Consider the following 15,931-nt stretch of genomic DNA (forward strand, 5'->3'; position numbering starts at 1 on the left):
CCATTCCTCTGACACCATTGTACGTGTGATAGAACAACACAATATGTACTGTACGTTTTTTTAGCAGACGGCCAGTGGTGCTGTTTGACTTAAGTCCGTATTAAGTCAACTTATCTTAGGTCGGAATAGGGCCCGTAGAGATCACTGTTAGCGTAATGTGTTATCACATACAATCGATTCCTCATCAAGTTACAAAATAAAGATATTGCATCGCTGCAGTTCCAACACAAACTAATATTCGGAGCAAATCAAAACTTAATCAAAAACAATAATCATTTTATTTCCATAATGTAACACTAATTGTGTATATAAATGTGTATTTTCCTGTTCATCCCTATACAGTATAATCAGACAATAATCATTAATTGTGTTACAGTGGGAAAGAGAGATGGTTGCCGAGAGAGTTCACAGACAGAGTTTCGATGCTATCAGGACAGCCATAGGCTGCATCCAAAATGAAATCCTACTCCCTATATAGTGTGCTACTTTTGACCAGAGCCCTTTGGGACCTAGGGTGTCATTTGGGATGCAAGCCACAGACAGCTAGACATGCTATCATAGACATTCATGCAGGACAGAACACCTGTTATCCTATGGACTTACAGAACAGACTGCACTGAATAAGGCATACTCCTATTGATACTGTTGCAATGGATACAAAAGCTAAGTTACCCAATCCGAGGCATGTTACCCAAGCCCAGCCAATCAGAGGCATGTTACCCAAGCCCACCCAATCAGAGGCATGTTACCCAAGCCCAGCCAATCAGAGGCATGTTACTCAGCCCAGCCAATCAGAGCCATGTTACCCAAGCCCAGACAATCAGAGGCATGTTACCCAAGCCCAGCCAATCAGGAGGCATGTTACCCAAGCCCAGCCAATCAGAGGCATGTTACCCAAGCCCAGCCAATCAGAGCCATGTTACCCAAGCCCAGCCAATCAGAGCCATGTTACCTAAGCCCAGCCAATCTGAGGCATGTTACCCAAGCCCAGCCAATCAGAGGCATGTTACCCAAGCCCAGCCAATCAGAGGCATGTTACCCAAGCCCAGCCAATCAGAGGCATGTTACCCAGCCCAGCCAATCAGAGGCATGTTACCTAAGCCCAGCCAATCAGAGGCATGTTACCCAGCCCAGCCAATCAGAGCCATGTTACCCAGCCCAGACAATCTCTCATAGAGTCCAGTGTAGAGGAGCTGAAGGGAAAGGGAGAAAGTGAAAATAAAGGCTTGTGTCAAAAGAGAGGAAAATGAGGAAGACTGTCAGGGCATGATGTCATCGTTAGAGGGCCAGATGATTTAAAATTGGGGTTGCTAGGTAGGACTACCAGAGAATATCATGACTCTGTCATGACATTGGGAGACAGTTCAGAGTTCGGAGGCCAACATCTTCAGTAATTCTTGCATTAGAAATTTGAAAGGGAAGCCAATAGATCCGAAGATGGATTGTCAAAAGAAGAGAGCAAAAAATAGCATTTAGAGACCCAACAACAGAACTCCCACAATGACTGACGGAACACCAGAACACCAGGAATGTTAATCAATGTTCCAGATGTTCTTCCTCCTCAGGAATCGTCCTCTGTCTTGATGATGTGGAACAACGTGACGTTGAACAGAACCTGGTGTCCATTGTTCCAGCCGTACAGAGCCCGGTCCCTGGCGTTGTAGTCCAACATGGACATGTGGAAGAACTGGTTATGGAAGGGGATGTCTGTGTACTCATAGCTGGAGGTCTTGGTGGAGTATGCGTAGTAGACCTTAGCACCAGTCAGGTGAGAGTTGGTGATGTAGAGTGTTCCGCAGATCATAAAGGACTCCCCCGCGTTCCGTTTGGAATATTCCGTGTTCCAGGTTCCAAGGACCTGTAGCGTGTCGGGGTTGAGCTGGCTGATGACGATGTTTCCTGCGTTCTGATTGGTGGCGTAGATGGCCCACAGACCCAGCTCGTCGGCCATGAGGTCTATGTCGGAGAAGCCTCCCCAGGTGTAAGGGTAGACGTTGTGGAAGCCGGCGTTCTCCAGGGCTCTCTGGGTTACCACACGCCCCGTCTCGAAACGGTAACACACCACGATGTTACTCTGGACCTTGTTGTAGTACAGAGAGCCATTGTACACCACGTGGTCGGTCCCAGCCCACTTGAACGGCAGGTTGTAGGTTCGAGACTCGACCCCGGAAACAAAGTCTGCTATGGACTTGTACTCTTTGACGATCTTGTTGTTGGTGTAGCTATCCATGTACCAGACCTGGGTTAGAACACACGTACAAGAGAACATTAGCAATTTAACGGTCTACTCTGTACGTACATTAGTCACAACATAGCACATGGGTCGTTCCACCAATCCTTTTGAAGTGTCCTGTAACTATTTTATACCAAATTTCAACATTCTGTCATAAAATGTACGTTATAAAACTTCATAAAACATGTTTTCCTATCTCAAGAGGTTAAATAACAATAAATACTATAGTAATAAGTCCATATTAAGTATCAAATAAAGTAACAGGGTTCATCTTGGATCAGCCATAAATTCCCTGGTGACAGGGGGAATGGAAGCGTGTTGTATGCAACAGGGAGTGACAATTGAATGCCATCTTCACGTAATTTTTTTAAATATAATTTACATTTCTAGTCTGTCTATCTATTAGTAACAGGGTTGACGTGTAATGCTCGTTCCACTCAGTTTCCACCACAAAACACCAGACAAGGGACAAAAAAGAGTGAAACCAGCACACCTGCTTTAAAGCTATTATTTAACTATTAGATGTTTCTTTAGAAAAAAATATTCTGTAAAGAAATAGTTTTACCATATTAAGAGTTGAATTCAGTTCACGTAAAAGTGTTGACCATAAAATGAGGGACAGACGTTGTCAAAGAAACAAAATAACTAGGGTTATACAATGATGGTGCAAATTTAGGATAAATCTTGGGATTAAGTTTAGGATAAATTTTGGGATTAAGTTTAGGATAAATTTTGGGATTAAGTTTAGGATAAATTTTGGGATTAAGTTTAGGATAAATCTTGGGATTAAGTTTAGGATAAATCCTGGGATTAAGTTTAGGTTAAATCTTGGGATTAAGTTTAGGATAAATCTTGGGATTAAGTTTAGGATAAATCTTGGGATTAAGTGGGTTAAATATTCCTAGAAGTGACACAGGGTTGACGGAGGGTCAAAATACTGGATTTTGGCACTTTAGCCACCAGGGGGAGTGTTGTCGAGGCTGATTGAGGCTGGAGAGTAATCTAGGGGCCCATAAAGCTGCCAGGAGGTCAGCCCAAGGGAGAGGTTGGAAGAGGTGAGAGGTTGCTACCGGATATACGTCCTCACGGTCTGCTAGAACCAAGGGGCTCGGTGTTCTACCCCAGAGGAGACAGCATTCCCGGAGGGCCAGAAGGTGGTAACCCGAAAGAGGTCTCCTGGAGGAAACCGGTTTATTTTATTTTTTGGTTTAAATAAACACCCTTGAAACTGAGGTATCATACTTGTGTCTGTGTTTAGATCAAACCCCCTGGTCTGAGAAACTGTCTGTCTTTCAGTCTCTGTCTGTTGGTCTGTCCTCCCTCCACTCACCCGGTTGTTTCTAGGGGAGGCCTGTGGATCAGTCATCCAAGCTCCAAACCGTGTACCAGAGGTCTTCACTGTCACAGGTCCAGTGATCTTCATCAGTTTACCACATGCTGTTCACACACACATACACACACACACATACCACTCAGATTAGATTTCCCCTGACTGTGTTAGTTCTGAAGAGCTCATTTCATGGTTCTGACCACTGGAACACTCCACCTGTTATCTAGTTAATATGTGACCGAGGGTACATCCCAAATGGAACGCTGTTCCTTATTCCCATAGTGCTCTGGTCAAAAATAGTGCACTATATAGGGAATAGGGTGTCATTTGGGATGTACCCTAGGTCACACAGCTCCATCTCACCAATGAGCCTATCTGATACACTAAAGTACATCAAAAACTTAACATGGTGTGTTTCCATAAATACATTTCCAGTTCCAGGTGAGAAACTGCTTAGATTCGGATCAAAAAATGAGATACCTTTAAAGAGACCGTCACAGTTCACTCCAACATCAAAGTTGATCCGTTTTCAGACCTCCACATGTACAGTGGCTTGCAAAAGTATTCATCCCCTTGGCATTTTTCCTATTTTGTTGCCTTACAACCTGGAATTAAAATAGATTTTGCGTGGGGATTATTTCATTTGATTTACACAACATGCCTACCACTTTGAAGTTGAAAAATATTTACAAACAAGAAATAACATTAAAAAAAACTGAAAACTTGACCATGCATAATTATTCACCCCTCCAAAGTCAATACTTTGTAGAGCCACATTTTGCAGCAATTACATCTGCAAGTCTCTTGGGGTGGTATGTCTCCATAAGCTTGGCACATCTAGCCAATGGGATTTTTTCCCATTCTTCAAGGCAAAACTGCTCCAGCTCCTTCAAGTTGGATCGGTTCCGCTGGTGTACAGCGATCTTTAAGTCCTACCACAGATTCTCAATTGGATTGAGGTCTGGGCCATTCCAAGACATTTAAATGTTTCCCCTTAAACCACTCGAGTGTTGCTTTAGCAGTGTGCTTAAGGTCATTGTCCTGCTGGAAGGTGAACCTCCGTACCAATCTCAAATCTCTAGAAGACTGGAACAGGTTTCCCTCTTTTCCTTCAATTCTGACAGTTCTCCCAGTCCCTGATAATGAAAATACATCCCCACTGCATGATGCTGCCACCACCATGTAAACATGTAAAAACAAATAGAACGTAAGCAGAATTCGTGTGGATGAGGCAAGGTAGACCAACAAGATGTGACTGGCCTGGGCCATATCTGAGCAGAATCCGTGTGGATGAGGCAAGGTAGACCAACACAAGATGTGTACCTGGGCCATATCTGAGCAGAATCCGTGTGGATGAGGCAAGGTAGACCAACACAAGATGGGACTGGTCTGGGCCATATCTGATCTTGTGAAGGCTACTGGACACACACATGGGTTAATCATACATAGACAACATCGACCTGAACTAGTGAAGACCTTTGGATAGGAACATTAGCTAATCAGTTATAGGCACCATTAGACCTGCAGTAGGAGTGTCCAATAGAATCTATGCCCCAATGTCTGAGCCAATAAGAGAATGGAAACTAAGCAAGACAACAAGATTCATACAGTGGAGTGACGATGTTCTGTAAGGGTAAAACTGTATAAAAGCAGAGCACTAAGAATGGAGATTCAGTTCTTCCATGGTATTGCTCGGCTTTGCTTCTTAATTGTAATGAAGTCTATTTGAATTCACATAGTTATGCACACTCAAGTTTTCTGTTTTTTTTGGTCCTAATTCTTGTTTGTTTCACAATACAAAATATTTTGCATCTTCAAAGTTGTAGGCATGTTGTGTAAATCAAATGAACCCCCCAAATCAATTGTAATTCCAGGTTGTAAGGCAACAAAATAGGAAAAATGCCAAGGTGGGTGAATACTTTTAGCAAGTGTAACACTCGTCCTCATCTTCTGACGAGGAGTAAGAAATATCGGACCAACTTGCAGCGTGGTAAGTATCCATTTTAATGTGAAAAAACTGAACACTACAAAATACAAATTAACAAAGTGAAACAAACGAAACTATCCCGTGTGGCACAAAGACTAAAATGGAAAATAATCACCCACAACTCAAAAGTGAAACCAGGCTACCTATGTATGGTTCTCAATCAGGGACAACAATTGACAGCTGCCTCTGATTGAGAATCATACCAGGCCAAACACAGAAATTCCAAAACATAGAAAAGGGAACTTAGACAACCCACCCAACTCACACCCTGACCATACTAAAACGAAGACATAACAAAAGAACTAAGGTCATAACGTGACAGAACCACCCCCCCCCAAAGGTGCGGACTCTGGCCGCAAAACATGAACCTATAGGGGAGGGTCTGGGTGGGTGTCTGTCCGTGGTGGCGGCTCTGGCGCGGGATGTGGACCCCACTCCACCATCTCCATCTTTCTCCGCTTCTTTAACCACCTCCGTGGCCTCTTTAGAGCGGCGACCCTCGCCGATGACCTCGGACTGGGGACCCTAGCAATGGACTGGAGATTCTGGCAGTACCGGATGAACGGGCGACTCCGGCAGCTCAGGACAGACGGGCGACTCCGGCAGCTCAGGACAGACGGGCGACTCCGGCAGCTCAGGACAGACGGGCGACTCCGGCAGCTCAGGACAGACGGGCGACTCCGGCACCTCAGGACAGACGGGCGACTCTGGCAGCTCAGGACAGACGGGCGACTGACAGCGCTGGGCAGGAGGAAAACTCTGGCAGCACTGGACAGGTGGGAGCACCTGTAGGGAGGAGATGGAGAGACAGCCTGGTGCGAGGAGCTGCCACCGGAGGGCTGGTGCGTGGAGGTGGCACCGGATAGACCGGACCATGAAGGTGCACTGGAGGTCTCGAGCACCGAGCCTGCCCAACCCTACCTGGCTGAATGCTCCCCGTAGCCAGGCCAGTGCGGCGAGGTGGAATAGCCCGCACTGTGCTGTGGTGGCGAACTGGGGACACCATGTGTAGGGCTGGTGCCATGTACCCCGGCCCGAGGAGATGCACTGGAGACCAGATGCACTGAGCCGGCTTCATGGCACCTGGCTCGATGCCCACTCTAGCCCGGCCGATACGAGGCGCGGCTATGTACCGCACCGGGATATGCCTGCGCACCAGGGACACCGTGCGCCTCACGGCATAACATGGTTCCTGCCCGGTCCCTCTCTCCCCACGGTAACCACTGGGAGTTTGCTCAGGTCTCCTACCTGACTTAGCCACACTCCCCGTGTGCCCCCACCCAAGATATTTTTGGGGCTGCCTTTCGGGCTTCCAACCGCGCTGCCATGCTGCCTCCTCATACCGCCGCCTCTCGGCTTTCGCTGTCTCCAGCTCTGCCTTGGGGCGGCGATACTCTCCAGCCTGTGCCCAGGGTCCCTTGCCGTCCAAAATCTCCTCCCAGGTCCAGAAGTCCTGAGATCGCTGCTGCTGACCGTTACCACGCTGCTTGGTCCTTTGGTGGTGGGTGATTCTGTAACACTCGTCCTCTTCTTCTGACGAGGAGTAAGAGATGTCGGACCAATTTGCAGCATGGTAATATGAAAAAAATTGAACACTACAAAATATAAAGTAACAAAGTGAAACAAATGAAACAGTCCCGTGTAGCAAAAACACTAACACGAAAAATAATCACCCACAACTCAAAAGTGAAACCAGGCCACCTAAGTATGGTTCTCAATCAGGGACAACGATTGACAACTGCCTCTGATTGAGAACCATACCAGGCCAAACACAGAAATCCCAAAACATAGAAAAAGGAACATAGACAACCCACCCAACTCACGCCCTGACCATACTAAAACAAAGACATAACAAAAGAACTTATGGTCAGAACGTGACAGCAAGCCACTGTAGTAGCCTAAACCGATCACTGTAACATTGAGCTTGGTAAATAGAATAAGAATTGACAGTCATCCAATATGCTATAATAGAAAACATGCTCAAAAAGAGAATCCTGAACTCCACTGGTGTGTCTGTCCGTGTGTTTGCTTGTGACTCACTGAGTTTGCTCATGCAGTTGCGTAGCCTGCCCTCCAGACTCAGAACCCTGTGTTGTAGTTCCTCAGAGTCGTAGGTTCCTATCTCCTCCTGGATGGCTGTGAGCACCATAGACAGGTTCCTGATCTCCTGCTTAAACTGGACGACGAGCTGGGCGTCTGTCTTGTACTGTTCCAACACCGGGATCAGAGGCTGTAGGGCATCCATCTTACCCTTCAACTCCTATAGGGAGGGAAACACAGGGTTCAATTCAATACAGTTCAACTCCGGTCGAAGGACAAACACAAGCCCAGCGGACAAAATGTTGCATGGAACATCAATCATTATCATCCAGGAACATCAGTCATTAGCATCCCGGAACAACAATCATTAGCTTCCCGGAACATCAATCATTAGCTTCCCGGAACAACAATCATTAGCTTCCCGGAACATCAATCATTAGCTTCCCGGAACATCAATCATTAGCTTCCCGGAACATCAATCATTAGCTTCCCGGAACATCAATCATTAGCTTCCCGGAACAACAATCATTAGCTTCCCGGAACATCAATCATTAGCTTCCCGGAACATCAATCATTAGCATCCTGGAACATCAATCATTATCATACTGGAACATCAAGCATTAGCTTCCCGGAACATCAATCATTAGCATCCTGGAACATTAATCATTAGCATCCCGGAACATCAATCATTATCATACTGGAACATCAAGCATTAGCTTCCTGGAACATCAATCATTAGCATTAGCATTGTGTCAAGGATATTGTATGTCCCTGCAAATGTTCCTCTAATTCTCCTATCAAACAGACTTACCTGGAAGTTTCTGTTGACCTGTGTCTTCTTGTTGGTCTCTATCTGTCTGAACTTTGACCTTAGCTCTTTGAACTGGCCTTCCATTCTCATGATGTACTGGAAGTCTCTCTGAGTCCGCAGGTTCAGCACCTCGATTGACTGGGACATGTTCTGGACCTACAGGACAAGAGAAGAAGAAGAAGAGGCATCAAATTAGTTGTTCTGCACCTTATCGAAAGAGAAGAAGAAGAGGCATCCCATTAGTTGTTCTGCACCTTAACGAAAGAGAAGAAAAAGAGGCATCCCATTAGTTGTTCTGCACCTTATCGAAAGAGAAGAAGAAGAGGCATCCCATTAGTTGTTCTGGACCTACAGGACAAGAGAAGAATAAGAGGCATCCCATTAGTTGTTCTGCATCTTAACGAAAGAGAAGAAGAGGCATCCCATTAGTTGTTCTGCACCTTAACGAAAGAGAAGAAGAGGCATCCCATTAGTTGTTCTACACCTTAACGAAAGAGAAGATGAGGCATCCCATTAGTTGTTCTGCACCTTAAGGAAAGAGAAGAAAAAGAGGCATCCCATTAGTTGTTCTGCACCTTAACGAAAGAGAAGAAGAAGAGGCATCCCATTAGTTGTTCTACACCTTAACGAAAGAGAAGAAGAAGAGGCATCCCATTAGTTGTTCTGCACCTTATCGAATGAGAAGAAGAAGAGCCATCCCATTAGTTGTTCTGGACCTACAGGACAAGAGAAGAAGAGGCATCCCATTAGTTGTTCTGGACCTACAGGACAAGAGAAGTGTCATGTCTTGTTATGTCTGTTCCTGTCCTTTCTCTTCACTCTGTCTCTCTCTGCTGGTCTTTTTAGGTTACCTTCTCTGTCTCTCATTCTTCAGCTGTTCTACATCTCCCCTAACTAGCTCATTCACTCTTTCACACCTGTTCTCTCTTCCCCCTCTGATTAGGTCTCTATTTCTCTCTCTGTTCCTGCTACTTTCAGTGTCTGATTCTTGTTTGTGTTTTTGATGCCAGAAGCAAGCTGTCGTCTCGTTTGCTTCCACCTTGTCCTATCCTGTCGGAGTCTGCCTGGCAGGTGCATCCTGCACTATACTACGTTCTTTTTGTTCCATTGTCAACGTTGGAAGAGGATTTATGCCATTCCTGTTTTTCATTAAAGAACTCTGTTTTCTGTTAAAACCGCTTTTGGGTCTTCACTCAAGTACATAACAAGAAGAAGAAGAGGCATCCCATTAGTTGTTCTGGACCTAAAGAGTTGTTCTGGACCTACAGGACAAGAAGAGAGTCATCCCATTAGTTGTTCTGGACCATGCTACTTTCAGTGTTTTCTGTTAGGACAAGACAAGAAGAAGAAGAGGCATCCCATTAGTTGTTCTGGACCTACAGGACAAGAGAAGAAGAAGAGGCATCCCATTAGTTGTTCTGGACCTACAGGACAAGAGAAGAAGAAGAGGCATCCCATTAGCTGTTCTGCACCTACAGGACAAGAGAAGAAGAAGAGGCATCAAATTAGTTGTTCTGCACCTTATCGAAAGAGAAGAAGAAGAGGCATCCCATTAGTTGTTCTGGACCTACAGGACAAGAGAAGAAGAAGAGGCATCCCATTAGTTGTTCTGCACCTACAGGACAAGAGAAGAAGAGGCATCAAATTAGTTGTTCTGCACCTTATCGAAAGAGAAGAAGAAGAGGCATCCCATTAGTTTTACTGCACCTTATCGAAAGAGAAGAAGAAGAGGCATCCCATTTGTTGTTCTGGACCTACAGGACAAGAGAAGAAGAAGAGGCATCCCATTAGTTGTTCTGCACCTACAGGACAAGAGAAGAAGAAGAGGCATCAAATGAGTTGTTCTGCACCTTATCGAAAGAGAAGAAGAAGAGGCATCCCATTAGTTGTTCTGCACCTTATCGAAAGAGAAGAAGAGGCATCCCATTAGTTGTTCTGCACCTTAACGAAAGAGAAGAAGAGGCATCCCATTAATTGTTCTACACCTTAACGAAAGAGAAGAAGAGGCATCCCATTAGTTGTTCTGCACCTTAACGAAAGAGAAGAAGAGGCATCCCATTAGTTGTTCTGCACCTTAATGAAAGAGAAGAAGAGGCATCCCATTAGTTGTTCTGCACCTTAACGCAGGCATCCCATTAACGAAAGAGAAGAAGAAGAGGCATCCCATCTGTTCTGCACCTTAATCCCATTAGTTGTTCTGCACCTTAACGAAAGAGAAGAAGAAGACACAACATTGGTTTTCTGCACCAACAAGATTGAAATGTTTTGACTACTGTTTTGCTTTTCTTTTGTCAATAAAAAATAATAATTAAGGTTGATTTATTTTTAAAGGATAGGGACAACAGCAGTGGGTTTAATTTGAAGTTTATTTAAACCATTTTTTATACAAAGCTCATCAGTTGGTGTGGAACGGGTCTGGACCAAGTTCAACCAACAGTTAGTTACAATGCTTCCTCCATTGTGTTTGACTTCTACAAAAAGAACCAACAAAATCACCACTACATCAAACTAGAACTCTGAGCGACATTGTCCACACTCCTCTGATTCCAACGATAGGATGCTGAAATGGCCTGGTTGAAACTGCCCTAAGGCATGTTTGTACATTAGTGTTAACCTTACCACACTGGACCACAGTGAAGAAGATAGAGAAACCCCCTGGCCTGCTATACAGACATAATACATTAAAGGCCCATATTTCATAGATTAATATCATAGATAGAGAGCAATGCGAGTGACGTTGGTTCATCATGTGTGTGTGTGTGTATCTAGAACCTTCTCCAGTAGCTGACGGAGCTGTCCCTCCTTGGCGTCTCTGGAGCAGAGGTTCTGTTCAGGAGCCACCACTGTACAGATACACCTCCCCTCTGTATCCTGGGCCGAGCTGTACACCTGCCAGCCTTCCTTAGGCTTGACTGTCTACACACACACACACACACAAACACACAAACACACACACACACACACACACACACACACACACACACACACACACACACACACACACACACACACACACACACACACACACACACACACACTGTTCAAGTGAGCTCATTACTCAGTAATATGGTCTCTGATGGATATTGTTCAAGACAACAAATAACCAATGCAAGAGTCCCATCATGTGGCCATCGGCTAACACACAGTATCTGTCTGGTTAACAGTATCTGTCTGGTTAACAGTATCTGTGTGGTTAACAGTATCTGTGTGGTTAACAGTATCTGTCTGGTTAACAGTATCTGTGTGGTTAAAGTCTTAATGTCTATTCCCCTTAATGTCTCTACCCCTTAATGTCTATTCCCCTTAATGTCTATACCCCTTAATGTCTATACCCCTTAATGTCTATTCCCCTTAATGTCTCTACCCCTTAATGTCTATTCCCCTCAATGTCTCTACCCCTTAATGTCTATACCCCTTAATGTCTATACCCCTTAATGTCTCTACCCCTTACTGTCTCTACCCCTTAATGTCTCTACCCTTTAATGTCTATACCCCTTACTGTCTCTACCCCTTAATGTCTCTACCCCTTAATGTCTCTACCCCTTACTGTCTCTACCCCTTATTGTCTATTCCCCTTAATGTCTATACCCCTTAATGTCTATACCCCTTAATGTCTCTACCCCTTAATGTCTCTACCCCTTAATGTCTATTCCCCTTAATGTCTATACCCCTTAATGTCTATACCCCTTAATGTCTATACCCCTTAATGTCTATACTCCTTAATGTCTCTACCCCTTAATGTCTATACCCCTCAATGTCTCTACCCCTTAATGTCTCTACCCCTAAATGTCTCTACCCCTTAATGTCTATACCCCTTAATGTCTATACCCCTTAATGTCTATACCCCTTAATGTCTATTCCCCTTAATGTCTATTCCCCTTAATGTCTATACCCCTTAATGTCTATACCCCTTAATGTCTATACCCCTTAATGTCTATTCCCCTTAATGTCTATACCCCTTAATGTCTATACCCCTTAATGTCTATACCCCTTAATGTCTATTCCCCTTAATGTCTATACCCCTTATTGTCTATTCCCCTTAATGTCTATACCCCTTGATGTCTATACCCCTTATTGTCTATTCCCCTTAATGTCTCTACCCCTTAATGTCTATTCCCCTTAATGTCTATTCCCCTTAATGTCTATACCCCTTAATGTCTATACCCTAGGTAAATCAATAGACATGGCCATTTATGTTGACATTCGATGGAGGTCTGGACCGGCGGCCATCTTTGTGATCGTAACAAGATGTTATAATTTCATTTCAATTCAAATTGCAGTGGTCTGAAGGTTTAGGTCCATTCTATGGAACTGTCTATGATTGAAATGACACCCATCTGGTGATTCAAGAGCACGTTGTGTTTCAACCGATGGGGTGCACTACAAAGTAGGGTGTAATCCTCAACATATAGATGTGTTTTTAGATATATTTAAACAAATAATCTAAATGTATATTTAAAGGTTCATTGCAGCTGTTTTTAATCACAATATCAAATCCTTTCTGGGTAACAATTAAGTACCTTACTGTGATTAAATATATAAATAGATATACATTTAAATGGTCAAAAAGAAACAAAAATAGTTTTCTTAGCAAAGAACAATTTCTCAAACAATAATTTTTTCTTTGGAATGTTTGGGAGTGGAGAAGGAACAACTGAAAACGAGCTGTTATTGGGAAGAGAGGTTTTGAACTCTCTTTCTTATTGGTCTATCAATGTATTTGTCACCTGGTGATGTCACTCGGCAGGCCAAAACTCCAGCTATCTACACTTGAAGTAATCATGGTGGAATTACCGACCAGGTGGCCCCCCCATTGACTTTCACTCAGATATCATATTAAAACCTGGCAAACATTTCTCTCCACCCTACGGCAAAATATGTAGAATTGCCTGAAATTAGCTGTAAATCGTATACTTAAAAAAAAATCTCTATACTATCAAGAAAGGGGGGGAGGGAGGGTGCTAAAATGTTTTGCTCTCAAGGTGGGGAGGTGCCTCCCAACAAAATGTTGCTTAAGGCCCCGAAAAGGCTTGGACCGGCTCTTCCTCCATGTGTGGGCATGGATGTGGGTACACAGACCCGCAAGCCACTATGGTCCCTCATAACAAGTTCAGATTGTTTTGTGCCCCCCCCCATCCCCAGTAAAGTTGCCCATCGCTGTCTTAGATAGTCTCTCTATTTAGAACCAATAGGAAATTGGTCAGTGTAATTGTGTTGTATCATGATTGAACCCAACATTAAAAAATAGTTACTTCTCTGGCAACAACCAAGAATCAATATCAGAATACAGTCATATACAGTGATGTTGGCAAAGGGAGAGAGAGAGAGAGAGAGAGAAACAGGGGGGAGGAGGCAGAGAGAGAGACAGAGGAGAGGAGGCAGAGAGAGAGGGGGGAGACAGAGAGAGAGACAGAGGAGAGGAGGCAGAGAGAGAGAGAGAGGGGGAGACAGAGAGAGAGACAGCGGAGAGGAGGCAGAGAGAGAGAGAGAAACAGGGGGGAGGAGGCAGTGAGAGAGACAGAGGAGAGGAGGCAGAGAGAGAGAGAGAAACAGGGGGGAGGAGGCAGTGAGAGAGAGAGAGATACAGAGGGGAGGAAGCAGAGAGAGAGAGAGAGAGAGGGGAGGAGGCAGAGAGAGAGAGAGGGGGAGAGAGGGGAGGAGGCAGAGAGAGAGAGAGGAGAGAGAGGAGAGGAGGCAGAGAGAGAGAGAGAGAGAGAGAGGGGAGGAGGCAGAGAGAGAGAGAGGGAGAGAGGGGAGGAGGCAGAGAGAGAGAGAGGGAGAGAGAGGAGAGGAGGCAGAGAGAGAGAGAGAGAGGGAGAGAGGTGAGGAGGCAGAGAGAGAGAGAGAGAGAGAGAGAGAGAGAGAAGGCAGAGAGAGAGAGAGGGAGAGAGGGGAGGAGGCAGAGAGAGAGAGAGAGAGGGAGAGAGAGAGGAGAGGAGGCAGAGAGAGAGAGAGAGGGGGAGACAGAGAGAGACGGGGGTGTGGTGGAGACTGAACAATCTGTCTGACAGCAATAACAAGGCAAATGCAGCTGTCTGTTTCTCTTTGTCTTAACAGTCATTAATCAGTTCAATTTAAACAATATATATAATATATTTATAATATAATATATTTATAATATAATATATTTATTAAGGGTGTTCTGCCAAATTTGCCCTTAAATATATAAAGAAAAATGTATTCAAAACACACCAACGCAACAGTTAAGAGGGAAAGCATTACAATACTGTATCCCTGTAAAAACCACTGAATGGCTGACAGATGTTTCAAACAATGAAAACAGAGAACGTATTTGTGTTCTCAGCATCGATCCCAATACGAACTTCTAATCCCAACATCGTATCAGTCTATCTGTCTAAAAGTATAATTGTGCAGTTGTTTGTTTTTTTCAAATCTAGCTCATAGTCTAACTCCTCACGTCTTGCCGATGAAAAGGGCAGTCAGTGGAACTCAACTCACCACAGAAGGGTAATAGCCGAACAGCAGTAGAAACAGCAGCGGATTCAGCACCACGGACAGCGCTTGCATTTTTGCCCACGAACGGGGTTTGCCTCCTGTTCCTCGGTTCTGTTTCGAGCACGTCGCTCAGTCAGCGTGGAAGATGACTGGTTATGCCCGGCTATTTGAGAAAGAGTGATGGGTAGATCAATGCCAGCAGACTAGTCATCACATTTACCACTGCTCCGAACGCGCATGCTACGCAGGCAGCGCGAGAGACAACACCAGCCGCTCGTGACTGAGTACAAGGTGGAAAAGTTTGTGGCAGCAGAAGGGGTGGTGAAACATTAGCGATGTACAGGGACCTGAAAAGCGGATATGAAGATTAATTATTGTGATCAATAAAGGCACAATTGTGAATTTGTGATAAATATCCTACACCGGAGAGAGAGAGACAGACAGAGAGACAGACAGAGAGACAGACACAGAGAGACAGATAGACACAGAGAGAGAGACAGACAGAGAGACAGTCAGAGAGACAGACAGACAGACAGAGAGAGACAGACAGAGAGACAGTCAGAGAGACAGAGAGAGAGACAGACACAGAGAGAGAGATAGACACAGAGAGAGAGACAAACAGAGAGACAGTCAGAGAGACAGACAGACAGACAGACAGAGACAGAGAGAGACAGACAGAGAGACAGTCAGAGAGACAGACAGACAGACAGACAGAGACAGACAGACACAGAGAGAGAGATAGACACAGAGAGACAGACAGACAGAGAGACAGTCAGAGAGACAGACAGACAGACAGACAGACAGAGACAGTCAGAGACAGACACAGAGAGAGAGATAGACACAGAGAGACAGACAGACAGAGAGACAGTCAGAGAGACAGACAGACAGAGAGAGAGAGAAAACAGAGACAGACAGACAGACAGAGAGAGAGTGGCGTGTGGCCAATTCAATTCGAATTTCAACTCATGAGTTAAATGGGAGTGAATTCCAACATTCTGAATTGAGCCCAACCCAAGTTGAGCCCTACATTACGAATTTAAATTCGATCACTACCATTCTTTATGTGTATTTATT

At 44.7% G+C, this 15,931-nt stretch overlaps 1 pseudogene; it reads right to left on the reverse strand.

The window, feature by feature from the left end:
- Positions 1-250: 250 nt before the first annotated feature.
- On the reverse strand, positions 251-14,929 carry LOC135558340 (noelin-3-like; annotated as a pseudogene).
- Between the last annotated feature and the right edge of the window lie 1,002 nt (positions 14,930-15,931).

The sequence above is a fragment of the Oncorhynchus masou genome, chromosome 17, assembly GCF_036934945.1.
Source record: "Oncorhynchus masou masou isolate Uvic2021 chromosome 17, UVic_Omas_1.1, whole genome shotgun sequence".
Classification (NCBI taxonomy): domain Eukaryota; kingdom Metazoa; phylum Chordata; class Actinopteri; order Salmoniformes; family Salmonidae; genus Oncorhynchus; species Oncorhynchus masou.